The following is a 17,263-nucleotide window of genomic DNA, read 5'->3' on the forward strand; positions in this document are numbered from 1 at the left end:
CTTTCTAGTTTTATTAAAAGATAAATCTTATTACAATTGTCATCAAATATGGGAAGTAGGGTGAAGCTATATACATTATATCCCTTCCCCCCAAAAAATTCTACGGTGGTAAAATACACACAACATAAATGTGTCATATGAGCCATTATTAAGGGTGCAGGTCCGTGTATTAAGTACATTCACATTGTGGTGCAGCCACCAGCTTGTCCACCCCCACAGCTCCGCTCATCTTGCAAAACCGAAACTCCGTCCCCATCAGACAACCCCCCAGCCCCTTTCCTGCGGCCTCAGGCAACCTCCGTGCTGCTCTCTGTGGCTGTGGGTGTGACTCTCTGGGAGCCCTGCACACACGCAGAATCACACAGTGTTTGTCTTTTGGTGACCGGCTTATGTCGCTTAGCATGATCTCCACCAGGTTCGTGCATGCTGTATGCCAAAATGTCCATCTTTTCTAGGCCATTTCTTTCCTTATTTTTAAGGCTGGATAATATTCCATTCTGTTTATCCATTCATCTGTCAATGAACACTCAGTTGCTTCCAAGGTTTTGCTATCGTGAATGATGCTGGTGAAATGGTATCTTCTTGAGACCCTGGTTTCGGTTCTTTGGGTGTATCCCCGAAGTAGAACTGCTGGGTCCTGTCTGGTGAGGCCCCTTCTGCCCACACAACCTCAAAGGTTGACATTAAAATGACACCAAACAAACAAATGCCAGTTTACCTAAGAACTTTAGGTGCTTCCAAGCAAAATGTGGAGGGAAAAAGCCCCTGTGAGTTTGTGTGTGAGTAGATAACAAGGTGCCAGACAGACAATGAAATCACCCATTGGCAACAGGAGCCAGAAGGCAGGCAGAAGGAGGAAGCAGTCCGAGGCGACCTTTGGCCACCAGCACACGCAGCCATGGAAAGCCGGCTGACACTTGGCCTATGGTGCAGAGAAGTCCTTTGAGATCTGCTACTTTGAAACACTTAAGCCAGTTGTGGGCCGTCTGCTGCTCCCAGATAGTGATCGTGTTGTTTGAAGGTGTCAGGTTTGGGGTTTGAATGCTTACCCACATTCATCCCCGCTGCTCATCTCTACGAAAGATGGTCACTGGGGTGGGGTTACATCTTTCCACCCTGGTAGCAAGTGACAGCCCCAAACGCAGGTAGGCTAAGCCTCTGCCTCTCCAAGTTCCATTCCTTTCTGACTCTACTTCCTCTGTCTGTCAAAGAGGACAGCCTTCACTCACTGGCTTAGGTGTAGGTGCCATGAAATGTGTGTGTGTGTTTTCCCTTTGGAGCAGGGATCGATCGATGTGGAATTAAGACGGCTGCTTTGCTGCAATTTGTAAATTTGCTGAGTTTGTAAATAGACAAGCCTGCTGGGCTCTGATAAACAGAACTTTTTTTCTGGTGTTTCTTAAAAGTCACTGCAGAGGGCATGAAGTGCTTGTAACCTCCAAAGCGATCAATAAAAAGGCCATCAAAACACCTTTACAAATGTTCAGAGTTCATGGAGTATCTAAATCATCAAGCATTAGGGGGTTAAAGAGAAGGATTTGGACAGTAAAACAACACCCACTTCAAAGCAGGTTCCGGAGAGGAAAGGATTGTGTGTGTGGTTTTATGACCACGAGACATCAGTGCTGAGCTACCAGAAACTTCCATCCCGGAGGAGGACAAAGGCATGCAGGCACCATTAAAGCAAACTTTATTGATGCCTGAATTGTGCCAAGCAGTACACCTGGGGAAAGTGTTCAAACTTTTGGTCCATCTGTTCAAGGACCTTCCGCTCACTGTGAGACCAGGCTGGTAGACAGTTTCCCACCGCCTGAATGCACATAGACAGACACCCGTGCTAAGGGCTTACCATCTTTAACTGGCTCGCAGGACTCAAGGTAGGACTTTATCAATTGGCCCTGGCTGGAGTAGCTCAGTGGATTGAGCGCAGGCCTGTGAACGAAAGGGTCGCCAGTTGGATTCCCAGTCAAGGCACAGTGGGTGGCCCTGAGATATACTGTTTTCCAAAGAAACACTGCTAGATTCATATGCCAAACAATTAAGATTATTTGCATTATGGCATAGAAAACACTGACCTCTAGTTTTCTTTCCCTTTACTGCCCTTACTCAGTTTTAATGTCAGAATTGTGGAAGTGTCATGAAATTAGGTGACTTCCCACCTGCCTCTGTGCTCCGAAATGGTGTATGTAACACGGGCATTTTCTGTTGGTGAAGGTTTGGGAGCTCTGCTTTATAACCAGCTGGGTCTTCTGTCCAGATCTTTTCCTACCTGCCATTTACTTAAAGGTTAGTAATTTGTTCAGGGTTTTTTTTCCCCCTCAAACCAATATTTGGACTTTATATTTTCCTGGAAAACTGATCACTTCAAACTTTTGATTAAGTTCATGCTACGGATTCATGCTTTAAGCTTATCCTCCTGCTGTAAATGAAGTCCTGATAAGAAAAACATTTTTTGAAAAATTAAATAGATATAGATGTGCTTAAAAATAAGATATATGTCCCCATGAACCAGAAATGGAAGAAAAGCCACAGTGTGAAAAAAGGGAGCTGAAGCCACAGCCTGTTGGGCTCTGGGTCGGGGGAAGGGGGAAAGGGAGGAGGGGCATCTGGCTGCTGGTGTGCCTGGGCACTCCTCCTGCCTCCTCTCCGCTGGGCTCCAGATAGCTGCCCCCCCCCCCCCCCCCCCCCGCTTTCCTGCTCCAGGATTGGCTTCTGCCCTGCACGTCACCCACCCATGTGTTGGCAGCAGGCACCTCCTGGGCATGTGGTTTGCTTCTCTGATGTGATATTCCTCTCCCCTTCTTTTCGGGGGTTAATTAGAATTCCTGGACCTTGAGAGTATCCGGGGTCACCTTCCTGGGCTGTTACAGGTTTTATGTTAATGTATGATCTCTGTCACGTCTAGAGCGTTGGGTGAAGAGGGAGAGGCACAGGACAAGCTTGTCATACTAGTACAAACACACTGCACACACTCAGTCTTCCGCCTGGAACCAGATGCCCCAAAGGAAAGTTAAGTTAGAACTGAGACCTCAGTTTTAAAAATTCGCATCCTCATATACCATGAAGTAGTCCCTGTACTTTGCATAAGCATATTTTCAATATAAAAGGTATAAACAGTACTAAAGTCTTTGGAATAAAGCATTGCCAGTTCTTGTCATCTCTCCCCACCCTTTTCGACCCTGTCTCCAGAAGGAACCTGCAGTTAACGGTTCCTTGTCGATTATACATCCTTCCCGTCCTTTTATGGCATCTGTACAAGGATTCGCGTATAATTTGTTTATTGTTCCATTTAGTCTCACAACAACTATAAGAGATTAATATTATTAACCCCATTCTGTGGGTGAGGAAACTGAGACCTAAGAGGCTTGGGTGATGTGCCAAGGGGCCCAAGGGGCTCACAGCTAATTAGTTTGAACCCATGTTTCTCATTTTGAAAAGAGCCAGTGCTGCTTTTTCAGATTGAGACACTACACATGGAAAAAAAAAGAAAAAGAACGAGTCTTCCGCAGTGGTATACTCCTCACAAACCCAAAGTGGTCCAAGGGACCCTGGGTCTCTCAGCTGAGCTGCAGTCTACTCTAGCAGCTGTCCTTCGGGAGACCTAAGTGGGCAAGCCCTTGGCCTGATCATTTGAATTTTAAGCGACCTTTACCTGGATTTCAGATCTTCCTTCCTTCTTGGGAGAAAGACATCCCTGAAGTGCGCCTCCAAGAAAGCTTTTCAGGGGCTAGGGATACCCACAGGTCCCCCAAAGTGCCCCTGGGGGAAATCTGCGAGACCCTGGCAGTGGCTTCAGCCAGGATGAGTTTGGGGAGAAGCCAAGAGGGGTCTTGGGCAGGCAAACCTGTGTTTTCTTGCTCATTCCCGGTTGGCTCCAGGGATTTTCCCAGTGGACCGGGAACTAAGACCAGGAAACGGAAACTCTTTGATCTATTTATCAATTTTAAAGCCAGAATAAAGCACTGGAGCTGGTTTCACCTTCCGTGCCGGCCAGGAGCCCCGGAATGCCCACCTCTTCCTGATGGTTGTTTGGCCACTGCGTGGCAACACCCACACGCACGCCACACCCCCTGGCCGGTCCCCATCTGTCCCCTTTCGGGAGAGCCAGGGCCTCCCTTCACCCCCCTTCCACGGTACCGAGGGCGTGGACAAGTCCCCGGAGGGTTGCGGTATCTGCCTTCCCGCAAGAGTCACAGAAACAAGCCCCCAAGACTTGAATGTATTTGCATCGCAATATCTGGGCAAACCTCAAAAACCCAGCCCCTCCCACCACGACTCCGGGAGCAGCCTCCACGGGGCTTGTGATTTGTTGGAGTGATCCAGCGTGCAGGCAGAGGTACCCCGCTGCCCTCAAGGTCTGGCTGCTGGCGCTCTATTTCACATTTAAATGGCACAGCCCCCGTCACGTGGCGGGAGCCTGCGGCCCCGCCCCTGGATTCACCCTTCTCCCAGGCAGCCGGAGCCTCCTTGTTGAAACGAGAGGGTCATTTATCTTCAACTCAACTGTTTCCGTGCAGTTGTTTCTAAACCCTAAACCTAGGCAGGCTTTCATCAAAGGTCTGCGGATTAGGAAGAGATGATTATGAATCATCTTTCCTCCCCCAACAGGATCATCAAATTTCATGCCACTTTACCAAGAGCTCATATGTCAAAATAAGGAAAAGGGCGACATGCACTTCCGTCGGCACACCATAGCGGGGGTTGGGAATCTGGGCCTCCTTGTCCGCAGGGGAAATGCCCTTTGGTGTGACTACGTCTTGCGTGTGGGTGTTTTTTTCCTGGCACATTTGTGTTTGGGGAACTGTTTGCAGAAGAATACATTAAAAAGTAGCAGGGATACCCTTTCATTTGCTGTTTAGAATGAGAGATCACACTGAAGTCCAAGATGAGTAATAGAAATAAACTGGAGATTTCATTCTCCAATGTAAGCTGTGGGGCTCTAGTAGAGCTGATCTGTTCTTCTAAAGCCTCTTGGATCGAAACACGTCCATGTTATAATACACAGACATCCCCAAAATTTATTGTGTGTGTGTGTGTACACACAAATTTCTGATTTTAAGAAATTGTTTTCTTGGCCCAGCATTTTGATTCAATGTTTCCTTTGGATAACCCAAGGTTTCCAATTTTAGCAGAAAACTACTCACTCTTTTTTTCCTTTGAACACACCCAGACGCTTCCGGCCCAAGTTTCCCCTCGGTCCAGGGTGGCACTCCACCTCGGCGCCCTTGAGAGGACTCTGCCCAGGAAGCTCACGCTGGACTCAGCGCTTCAACCGCCACTGTCCCTGAGATCTTCTTCCAAGGACTTTTAGCAGTCTAAGCGCTCCTGCATTTTTTAAGCGGGACAGCCCTGCATTTAAAGCTAGAAGATTGCTTTTCCAGATGGGTCTTCTTTTCCTTATTCTAGCTGCTATTGAATAGCTAAGTTAGGAGCCAGCACATGTCTGAGGAATAGGGTTGCTCTGATTCAGAAAACTCGAGCGAGTTGTTAACTCTGCAATGACAATGAGACGCCCACAGAAAACAAAGGGTGCGGTTGGACTTTGGTACCCTCAGCAGCAGGCAGTAGCTCTTCAGCAGGCTTGGTAGTCTTCCGGGCAGAGGGCAGCTGTTTCACTGTTTGCCTTGTTTTGGCCCTCAGGAGAGAGATGGAAGTGTGTGTGTGTGTGTGTGTGTGTGTGTGTGTGTGTGTGTCGGCCAACACAATGATCATAGCTAACATTTAAAAAATATATTTTATTTAAATTATTTTTGGAGAGGAGGAAGGGAGGGAGAGAAACATTGATGTGCGAGAGAAGCATCAGTCCACTGCCTCTTTCACACCCCCACCTGGAGACCCGGCCCACAGCCCAGGTATGTGCCCTGCCTGGGAACTGAACCGTCCAACTTCCAGTTTGTGGGACAGCGCCCAGCCCCCTGAGCCACAGAGGCCTGGGCTAGCTGACATTTTCTGATTGCATATGATGAAGGCACTGTGCTGGGTGCCTCACCTCCGTTATCTCACTTGATCTTCTCAGTCATCTCAAGGCAATTACCATTAGGATCCTCATTTTACATTGAAAGAAACTGAAGCCCAGAGAAGTTAAATTACTTACAGACTCGAGGTTTTGCACGCACGTCTGTTCGGTCTCCAGCACCCACACCCTGCCCTGAACCATTAAAACCTACAGCCAGAGCAGCTCAGAAACCTCCCAGCAAAGCCTGTACTGACGTGAACAGCTTTGGGCGACTCTGCTGCCTGCCGGGGACCCGAGGTCTGGCAGCAGTGCCCGGGGGAATCTGCAGGTGTTCGTACCTCCCCCCCAAACCCCCACCAGGCACCTGGGAGGGGAGGACCAGTGAACCCAAGGTGAGAGTATCAGAGAAGAACCACTACTGTGTTGGCAGTTCTGCTTTTGTGAAAGTATCGGTCTCCGCCTTGGCTGGAAAACAGGAACCTTTTGACAAGATTGGCATAACTGATCCCTGGCCCAAGTCCTGCCTTATCAGCAGCCATGCCCAGTAGATAGGGTGTCTCCCTGGGACGGTGTCCCAGCCCCACTGGCTGAGTGTGCAGGGTAATTCACCTGGGCATTGCCTAAGTTCACCTGCTACTCAGGCCAGGACTGCTGTCTTAGAAGGAGTTTCACGGATTTATCTTGGGCATGTGGGGGGCTTCCAAAGTCAGAAAAGCTTACGAAGCCTGTGGCCCCTTGGGAGGGTTTGTGGGAAGCAGAAGACTCTCCCCCCACTCCCTGTCCCAGAGCTTCCCAGTCAGTGTGCCCAGAACGGGTCTGCGTCCCGGGCTGACTGGGCACGTCCCGGGGCAATGGGTGCCCCCTGGCCTCTGACCACTGACAGCTTTGTCTTCTTAGCCCAGGGTGCTGTACACGCGTTGGCGTTTCCTGCGTGTGCCGAGACATGGCAAAGCCTGGAAAGGACTTCTCTCTCCTGTCCTCCTAAGATTGTGATGGCAAACCCAGCCTCCCGCTCCCTTTGTCCCCGTGAGGGGTTCGAGTTTGGGCAGTGACCTCAAGCCTGACTTGCCCTTTACAATTCTCCCTGTGCCTCCCTCCCCTCCTCCTCAGTTTCCATGGCTAAAGGGCTGATCTCAGTAACACAGCCCCCTCCAGTGCAAGGCGGGCAGCCCTAAGCACCCCAAGATTTCCTCCTAATCTCAAAGCTGTTGCCCTGCCAGAGGAAGGAAGAGGCCTGAGGCCCGGTCAGGAGTAGCTCTCAGCTTCCTACTGAGAACACTACGGACGAGGCTTGACCTGTCTCTGGTGTCCCTGGTCAGCTCTGACAAGCAGGTGGCGTTTCTGCCACCCCGAGAAACCAGACACACTGCATTTGCATTCTGAACAAACTTGGTTGAGGAGCTGGAGCTTCCCTCTGGGGCCTCGTCTCTGTGTTTGGGACGAAGCAGACCCCGAGTGAAGAAAGGTTATCGAGGTTTTTGCTCATCCACTTGGCTGGTCGTGTCCTGCTGACGTAACAGGACAGGGGGAGAGAGTCTGGACTGGCCAAGCGTCAGTGGCTGCAGAATCCCTGAGCACAACCTGGTGACCTGCTTTGACTCTAACTACGTGAGACCCCCACCGTATGCATGCCAGAAAGGGCTGGAGGGCGCTAATCAAGGCGGTGCGTCTCAAAATTGTTTTTAGTGTGGCTGTATTGCTCTTACAACAGAAAAAAAGAACTGAATAAACTTACAGTTTAAAAAAACACCTCAGCAGCTTATGTGGTTCACACCTTCCATGTGGTCTTTTGATGACATGTGACAGGCATACAAATGAGCAAATGACAGGGTGCTAATTGCAGTGTGGCTTCCGAGCCAGCAGCCGGGGTGCTCTTTTCAGCGGGACCTCAGCGGGACCGTGGTTCGTCTGTTTCCCGTTCTCCCCTGCCTCACAGAGCTGAAGAAAACTTCTGTTTATCAGGTCAGGTGTCTGTGACCCCGACCTGATCAAAGCTTCCAGAACGTCACCAGCTCCCTCTGCAGAACGAGGGTCCGAGGCCCTTGGAACCAGGCACCTGCCGGTGTCTGCCAGGTGGAAAGGCAGCTACTGCGGGCGTCCTGGGCCGTGTTCTCCTCGACCAGGCGGAACCTCTTCCCTTCCGATCCTGGAAACCACACTAGAAATGCGCAGAAGTGCTGCCTTGGCCAGAGGTGCCCGCAGGCGCTGATGTTGGGGTTAGTGGTCTTCGTAGGCCGTCAGGGCTCCTCGAGGCCTGGAAGGAGATGTGGGCAGCTCGTGTGTGCAGCTCCAAGTGTGGCCTCCGAGACAGCGTCAGGGAGCCAGGAGCTTCGACGGCTGGAGCGTCTGTGCGGCCGCTTCCTCATCTGTGGTTAGCCGTGGCAGGTGGCAGGTGGGGTCTCTTTTACCAAAGCAGCCCAGAGAAAACCAGCCCAGCCTCCCTAAGGGCCCCTAAAGAACTAACCTCCAGTGTGGAGGCTCTGGTGCAGCTGCAGCCTCTAGCATGGCTCTGCTCCAACAGGCACTAGGTGCATTTGCCCCGACAGCCAGGGACCCAAGTGGCAGAGCCTGGAGCCAGGTCTAAGAGGAAGCACCACGTCCTTCCTGGCCTGTGTGGAATGGTTGCTTCTGCCTTCTGCTTTGGGTTGCCTGCCATAGAGCCCATGCACAGGGGCCACTTGCAAGGAATTATTCTTTGGGGCGACTGAAAACCAAGTCGTGATCTCATCTGGGCCTGCGTTGGTGTCCCTGGGTGGTCCCGGGCTCCCTGTGCTGGCTGCAGGGAGGGGGCAGATGAGACGCAAGGCTCTGGGGTCCCGGAGGGGCGCGCCTCCTCGCACCCTTCCCCCCCTCGGGTGACCTGTAGTTACTCTCATGTGACGAGCCTGTGGCTTTGTGGAGGACAGAAACTTGCATAATCAGAAATAGGAACCTGGAAAAATAACTCCGTGGGGCCTGTGGGGGGTTGGGCAATGAGTTGTCTAGAAGATTTGGGGCCCTGAGAGGAGGATCAGGGCGAGGAACCAGGTTTCATCTGAGTCATGGCTGAGACCTAAGGGGGTCCCTGGAGCTTGAGACTTTGGAGGGATCGGGAGGCAGGGTGACAGTGTCTTCCCATCTTTGACCTGTCAGACTAGAAGTTGGGCCCGGGGCCCACCCTAGAAAGGGTGGGCAGAGGTAGGAGTTTGAAATCATTCTGCAAGAAGCTGAGGTTGCTGAAGCGCCAAGCCCTCAGCCATTCCCCTTCCCACCCTAGAGCATGAGATCAGGCCTTTTCCTGGTGGAAAAGGAATAGGAGTCATTCTCTTTAAAGGCTCCTTACGAAACTCACCTGAGCCCGGGGCGGCAGGGCTGGAGGCTGCCTTTGTGAGAAAGATGCCTCAGAGACTAGAAGGCCCTGCCGCACTGGGGGTGGGGGTGGCCCTGGGCGCCTGGCCCAGGAGGCACTGCGGGGGAGCCAGGATTCTTCAGAGCTTTTGCCTTTCCAAGTTCTTTGAGAAGGTGTCTCAAATCCAAGGTCCTTCCTTAGGAGAGTGAATCTCTTAGACTGCATCTGGCCGAGTTGCCTTCCCCCAGTGGCCTCTCGCTCAGTGCAGAGACGAGTCCTCTTCTTTAGGGCCAGAGCAGCGGAGATGTGAAAATTTGCACGAGGCAGGTATAGAGCTGATTCCCCAATTTTTTCCTGCATCCCCCTGAGAAATTAGCTAAGGAGTGATTTTCCTTAAAATGGCCCTTAAAATCCCTGGCCGAACCCGAGCCAGGCAGGGCTGGGAGCTGCCCTCGAGAGAGCCGTGCCCCAGAGACTGGGTGACTCCTGAGGCTTTGGAGACACCCCACTGCCGGGCACACTCTCCCGTGCAGGCCTCGCACCCACAGAGCGAGGCCCAAGGACCCAAGAGCTCCTCAGACTCTGGTTGAGGAGAAAGAGGGTAGAAACGCATCGCTGTGTCTTCTTTGCCCTGCCACTTCCCCTGGGGCGTAGTTTTAGGAGCTCTGCTGATAAATTCCTGTTAGGGTCAGTTGCCGATGCTACCTGGTGTGCTCGGGAGCTCGGCTCCCTGGACAGTGTCAAAGGCTGGGACACTTTCTGCAGGATCTCGACCGGTAGGCAGGTGCGGTCATGTGGTGCCTGCCGTGGCTCAGGCTGCTAGCACAAAATGTTGTAGACGGGTGACTTCAACAATAGACATTTATTTCTCACAGTTTTGTAGGCCTAGAAGTCCAAGATCAAGGTTCTTTTTTTTTTTAGGATTTTATTTATTTATTTTTAGAGAGAGGAGGAAGGAGGAAGAAAAGAGAGAGAGAAACATCAGTGTGCAATGTGGAGTTGCCTCTCGCATGCTTCCTACCGGGGACTTGGCCTGCAACCCAGGCATGTGCCCTGACTGGGAATCGAACCAGCGACCCTTTGGTTTGCAGACCGGCAGTCGGTCCACTGACCCACACCAGCCAGGGCAAAATCGAGGTTCATGATGAGGGCTGTCTTCCTGGCTTGTAGTCTGCCACCTTCTTGCTGTGTCTTCACGTGGCAGAGAGAGAAAGAATGAGAGAGAACGCTCTCTGGTCTCCTTCTCTTCTCGTAAGGGCACTGACCCCATCATGGACGCCCGCACTCAGGACCTGTCTAAACCCGATCACCTCCCGAAGGCCTCACCGCCAAACACATCCCTTTGGGAATCAGGACCTCACTCTGTGTGTTTTGAGGGGACCCAAACATTCAGTCCACAGCAGTGGGGCGGAGCGTGGGCTTTGGACCCTGTCAGATCCGAGTGTGAACTTGACTCTCTCCCTTACTGGAGCTGTGACCTTGAGCCTCTTCTATAAAGTGAGAATAATGACTGTGTCTTCCACTCAGAGGGATCATGTGTTAACAGTTAGAGCGACATAAAAACAGTGGATTGATGATTACCAGGGGCTGGGGTGGGGGTGGGGACGTGTTGGACAAGGTTACGAACTTCAGGTATGAGCTGAACGAATGAGCGCTGGGGGCCTCATGGGCAGCCTGGCGACTCTAGTTAACGGTGCTCTCTCGATCGTACACTTACGATTTTTTTCAGAGAGAAGATCCTAAAAGCTCTCACCCCACCCCCCAACATACACACACAGGTAACTGTGAGGTAATGGATGCATCCGATATGTTAACTGATTTTATTGTGGTAATAATTTCACAATACATACTTGTATCAAGTCATCACACTGGTTTCCTTAAACTTGCACATTGTTACTGGCCAACTGTATCTCAGCGAACCCAGGAAGAATAAAGTGAGAGGGAAAGTAATGTACTTAACACACTGCCTAGAACGTAAGTACTGAAGCCGGGGACGCACTGACCGAAGGGTGTTCAGTGACTGGACACCTCGGCCTGCAAACACAGGCAGGGGAGGTGGGCCCCGAACCTTCGTGGGTGCTGAATTTGAGAGTGTGAGGGTGGGGGTGCGGGCAGGTGTCCCAGAAAGGCTTCTTTATAAAGACAGGCCTAAGAAAAGCTACAGATTCTGTTGCATCCCTGAATTCATGCCGAGGCCGCATGCCGTATCCGCAGTGATCTGCATAGTGTGCCCCCCACCCCCATTCCCAAAAGAACCTTCTCCACCAGCCATCCGTGCTGTTTCCCCTCTTCACTGCCATTTTGCCTCCGTGTGATTGTTTATGCTCTTTGCCCTTCCAGAATGCCCTGCCTCCCCATCCCCCCACCTTTGTTCAGGATATAATATATTAGGTGCCCTTCCAGGCTCCAGTCCAAATGGCATTTCCTCCAAGAGGCATTTGTTATTAACTCAGATCAAAGTGGTCACCACTCCCCTCCATTCATAACATACCATCCAGGCCATTGTCTGGACTCACACCAGATGCTGCCTTGCCTCTTGGTGACTTTGGGGCGTGTCTTAAATCCGCTGTCGTGAACATCAGAGGCGAAGGGACCCTGTTGCATATAGGGCTCAGAGAATATTCGATGAGCTAAGCAATAACTTTTCTAGCTCTCAAAGCCCACTGCACTTCTTGAAATATTGGGACCTGCGGGGTGGGAAAGAGGAACGTTTTTCCTGGAAAGAGGAACCTGTTTTCTGGTTAGCTGCCTCTTGGGAGTCTTAGACAACACAACTTTCATTCCTGCAGGTCAGAGTGAGCAGACCAGTGCCCAGAGAGGGAAAGGAAGTTCCACCGGGTCACACAGCAAGTTAGTGGTAGAGGTAGGCCCTAGATTCAGGATGTGCTCAGTTTAGCTCTCTCTCTCTTCTGTTGAGAGAGGTAGTGGGGTGTTGAGGGGTGAAGACGTGGATTCTAGAGCCCTTGGGGGTTCCTGTGATAATTCGGCAGTTTAATACATGCAGAGGATCAGCCCTACCATGGAAAGCACAAAGTGAGACTTCGTTGCTGTCACCGTTATTATCCCTCTGCCCTTCATTGACAGCCACTGCCTCCTACTGCCTGCTCCCGTCATTCTAGGGGCGAGAAGAACCCTGGGAGTACTATGCCTGGAGTGATTTTCTGCACCATCACAGACTCAAGGCCCAGCAAATCCAATCTTATTCGTTTCTCTGTTTCAGTGAAGGGAAAATGAAAGGGAATGTTCTCCTCTTGTTGCAGGTGCCCAGCAGACCAGCTGAGTCTGACGTGGTGTGTCCCTGCAGGGCCCTCAGGCCTGCCCAGTGCTCACCATGGCTCTGTGCATGCAGCAGCCACAGAGGTCTGCCCAAGCCCTGTCTGTCTGTCTATCTGTCAGGCAGTCTGCAGAGCCTCTCAAGCCAGGTCCTTGGCTTTCATCATATTTCTCCCATTGCTAAGCTGAAAGCAAGATTTCCCATCCGTCTGGTTGGAGGGGCATCCCAGTCACCCCTGGGAGCCTGTGGGTGACAGCGTCAGCCTACGACCCCCTGAGACAGGGAGGTCGGTGTTGCCGCAGCCAATCAGAAGCTTCTCTCTCAGATTCCCACCATCTGCACCTTACCAGACAGCAGGAGACGCAGGGTGGGCACCCCCAGCGACTGCCCTTCCCCAGGGCGGAGCTAGAGTGTGCCTCCCTCCTCTGAAAACAAATTTAATTGCAAATTGGGGACAGGTCTAGGAGAAGGACTGTGAGAATTGAGACCAAAGTTCCCTTAGTGGGCTGAGCCGTTTCTGGGTTTCTATTCTGCTTCTACGTGGGAGTCTGATTGGCTAAAAAAGAGCGCAGCACCAAATGCTGGCTGCTTAGCGCGGGAGCCCTGTGCATGAGGGAGTTTGTAGGTGGGGTTTTGTGTGAGCCGTTGGAGAATTAATTGGAGCAGCAATTCTCCTGACCCAAATCTGATTCTCTGATCCCGTTGTTTTTTTCTGAGTCTTTCCGGAGAGTGTGGCCGTTCTGCATGTGACATCTGAACCGGCCCAGACAGCTCTTTTCCAGCTGGAAGCTGGGCTGGCTGAAGCGTCTGTCCTCCCTCTTTCTAGGCCCTTTGCAACCAGGAACATATTTGGTCTTCACTGAAATCACTACTCAAGGTGTAGGGGTGACAGTGGTAAACGAGAGTGAAGTGCTTCCTGACCCCTTGGAGCTCCCGTCCAGCAGGTGACACAGGCACTGAGGGACTTGCTGGAGCACCTGGTAATCCGAAACGCGGTGTCCCTGGTCTGGTGGTTAGGGAGAGCTTCCCAGGGGGCGTGATATTTAAATTAAGACCAGGAGGAAGAGTGGGAAATATCTAGGCAGAGTGGGGTGTGGAGCATTTTAGCCAGAGATACCAACCTGTGCAAAAGTTCTGAAGAGAACAAAGAGGAGAGTGTGCCAGATGAAGCTGAAAGGCGGAGCAGGGGCCAGGTCCCAGGGCCTGGATTTCCCTCAAGAGCTTCTGGGTGTTCATTCTGACAGCGATGGGAAGCCGTAGATGGGTCTTCGACAGGAGTGACCTGCCAGGTGTGTTTCAGAAAGTGCTGTCTAGTTTCTGTGAGCTGCTGGGAAATAGTTTCCGCCCACAGATCACTCTAGTGATGATTCAAGCCACCTCGTGAGCCTGGGGCTGCTCAAGCAAACAGACCCGGCTCAAACGTGACCACTGTGCAGCTTTCACTGACACCACAGCCAGAGTTCTGGTCTTTTCCATTCTCCCGTCACTAAGGCACAAGTCTCACAGGTTGGTTTCTCACGGTCAGCACCAGACTGTGTTCCTGTGACCCAGCTGGCCAGCCCAGGACAAGGGGTAGTGAGTGACCTGGGAAAAGGGGAAACTGGGAGTTACGAAATTGCGTGAGCAGAGTCTGGAAGTGCCTTATGTAAAAGATGCGTGTCCTGGGACAGTCCAGTGACAGGGTGCAGGGCCAGCTCCGGTCACCCGTGGGAAGGAAGGCAAAGGTGATCCCTCGGGGGAACTGCGTGGCTGGTCGTCTGCGATCTCTTCTCAGAGACTTCCTGCTGGTTCCTAGCCTGCTGAGTCTGTCTGCCTCCCCCTCCCCGGGGTCCTCGTGGCTCAGTGCAGGCTGGGTGCGAGCGTGTGCCAGCCTTCTGGGGAAGGGCGGCCAGGGACACTGGCGTCCCTTGTGAAGGTGGCCTGGGTCAGACCACTCCCTCTCTCCACCTCTAAGATTATAAAGGTAAAATTCAGGGAGGGCATCAAAGGCAGAATGCTGAGGACAAGAAGAACAGGGAAGTAAGTATGAGCTGGCCATGCAACCATCCTCACTTCCCCATAACCAAGTAGTGTTCTTACCACTGTTGGCATCTGGGGAGAGATATTCTTTAGGCCAGTTCTGCGTGTTGCAGGACATTTTGACATCTCTGACTTTAAAATGCTCCTATATGGTGGTTGTGGTGGTGAGGGGGAGGTGTTTGGGAGGTGGAAGGATGGAGAAAAACAGAAAAAGAACTCATGGCAAAAATGTATTTCTCAGTGAACAGTTAAAAAAAAGGCTCCTATACTTTGCAACGGAATACTACACATCTGTAAAAAAAAAAAAAAAGAAGGAACTCTTACCCTTTGTGACAGCACAGATGGACCTGGAGAGTTTTATGCTAAGTGAAATAATCCAGACAGAGAAAGACAAATACCATATGCTGTCACTAATAGGTGAAATCTAATGAACAAAATAAACTGACTACAAAACAGAACCACAGGCATGGGTACATGGAACAGACTGACATATCGCAAGAGGGGAGGTGGATAGGGATGGGGGGCACTGGGTGAAAGAAGATAGAGAGATTAGCCAAAGAACATAGATGCATAGCCCGTGGACACAGACAGTTGGTGAAGGCCCAGGGATAGGGGAGGGGTCTGGGTGGAAGTGGGCAAAGAGGGACAAATGGGGACATCTGTTATAGTGTCAACAATAAAAAGTGCCCCTACACATTTTCAGATGCTACTAACTGCCTCTTTCCCAACTGAGAACCACTGTCCCACTGTTTATGGGGACAGGGTAAGCATAGCTGTGCTTCAGATCCTGCAACTTGAGAGCAGGGAGCCTGGGAAAATCCCCCCATTTGATAATATCATAAGGAAGGTTTTATCCCACGGGACAGTTTTTCTTCTCACGCCACTGATGGGGTCTCCTGCTGTCTCCTGACCTCAAGTGGAGTTCCCGCTGACTTCCCTAGCCTTGTTGCTGTGTAGAATCTGTGGACTAAGCTGCGATTTTAGCGCAGGCTTTTCCAGGCCTCTTAGCCGGAACGCTCTGGAGGCCGAGGAGCTGCTTTGCTGAGCCACCAGATGGCGCCCCGGAGCCCCGGCTGTCTGCCGCAGGAGCGCTAGTAGCAGGAGTGACTGCAGAGGGAACTTGGCTTAAAGAGGCCTGGTCCTTAAAGAGACAGGGCCACACACCCACGAACTTGAACGGTAACACCTAAGCGAGACTCCACCAATGACGAGCACCAGTGACCAGGCCCTGATGCTCCTTCTTAGCCTTCGTGACTGTTGAGGTGCCACCTTTGGAGCCTGTCTCCTTGACAGCTTGCCCTCAGCCCCTGTGGCCACTCCTGGGCCTGACAGGGACTGGGTCAGCCTGGTTGGTGGCGTCAGAGCTCCTGGCAGAGCAGCACGGGCCTGGGACGAATCTGCGGAACTCTGGCTGAAAGAGCGAGAAGCACAGCCAGCTTCAGGGGAACCGCGGCCTCAGGAGGGCAGAGGGCCAGCCTGTGAGCTCTGACCCCAGCTGGATTCGCCCCTGCCGAGCTTGGAGCTGATAAGTTCAGAGCTGCTGAACTTTGTCTCTGGGTTTTTGGGACTTAGGGAATCCTTCCGTCTCTTCTACTGGCCTCCTACCAAGTGCTGATGAGGATGCTGTGGTAAGTAAACAAGGAAGGGGCTCCAGATGCTACCGTTGAGCCCTCTGATCAACTCTCTAGGAAACCTCTCACGTCAACCCCCAGGGTGGTGGTGTAAGCTGGGCAGAGTTGGGTAAGGGCCGTTTTAGCGGGGGCTCGGCACCAGACTCTCCCGAAACTGCAGCTTAATCAAGCTAAGGCAGTGTCTCTGTACGGAAGGCTGGGCTCACTGTGGACCCAGTCATGGGAGCCGGACTTCAGCACACCCCGGGAAACATGTGGGTATGGGTGAGGAGCTTCCCGGCTACAGAGACCCGGCTACAGGTCACTGTGCCTTCTCCCATCCAAGGGAGGCAACAAGGGGTGAACGCTGTTCTTGGGTTTATATTTTGCCAGAGCTACAGCTCTTTCCCATGACTCAAGCTCACGCAAAACTTTGGTAGAGGAAGGAATCACTGAGGAGGACTGAGTTCATCTGTGCTGCCTGCAGGTCTGACTGTCCACTGCAAAAGCGAGGAGGCTGGGGAGAGGCGGGTGGGAAGAGGACCAAGGACAGAACTGTCGGGGCAAGCCCTTGTCCCTTAGAGGTGACTCAGAGAACACACACGTGGACTCTGGATTCAGAATCTGAGTTCATTTCCAAGGTCACCACCTGCTTACCAATGGCTTGTCTTTCTGCTTCTGTGGAATGGAGAGGCCTGGGGAATTTTCATCTTTCAAGGCCGAGGGTTGAGGGTGAATCTTAGAACAGTAAATGCTACTTTATCACATCAAGGTGAAGGAAATGAAGCGCGGGTGGGAAACAGGCCACCCCAGGGTCTGCTGGGAAGCAAAGTGTGTAGTCCCGTGGGGCTGGTAGAAAGCCTGGAAGTTTTCTCTCTGATCCATCTGGCCACCCACCTACAGATGTGAAAACTGAGGCTGAAAGGGCATGGGACTGGCCCAAGGCGGAGAAGCAGTGGGGTCTGGCTGGGACTGGAGTTCAGGAGACTGTCATCGCACTGACTGCATGTAGCTTGTCTCCAGGGTCCCCGGCCCTGGTGTCAGTAGCTGTGGTTTTCTTTGGGAACCAGCTCTCT

At 52.0% G+C, this 17,263-nt stretch overlaps 1 protein-coding gene across 2 annotated transcripts in view; it reads left to right on the forward strand.

The window, feature by feature from the left end:
- The window catches only part of ABR (ABR activator of RhoGEF and GTPase), a 172,122-nt gene that overhangs the window by 18,697 nt on the left and 136,162 nt on the right, over nucleotides 1-17,263 (forward strand). The window contains exon 1 of one of the 2 annotated variants that reach the window (XM_037162859.2): nucleotides 15,723-16,205. The exons of the other annotated variant lie outside the window; for it this stretch is intronic. The gene's annotated coding sequence lies outside the window, so the exon portion shown is untranslated. Of the gene's footprint in view, nucleotides 1-15,722; nucleotides 16,206-17,263 lie in introns of those variants that run through there. 2 annotated transcript variants of the gene reach the window in all.

This window comes from Artibeus jamaicensis, unplaced genomic scaffold, assembly GCF_021234435.1.
Source record: "Artibeus jamaicensis isolate MK-2021 breed Jamaican fruit bat unplaced genomic scaffold, CSHL_Jam_final contig_2790, whole genome shotgun sequence".
NCBI classification, from domain to species: Eukaryota; Metazoa; Chordata; class Mammalia; order Chiroptera; family Phyllostomidae; genus Artibeus; species Artibeus jamaicensis.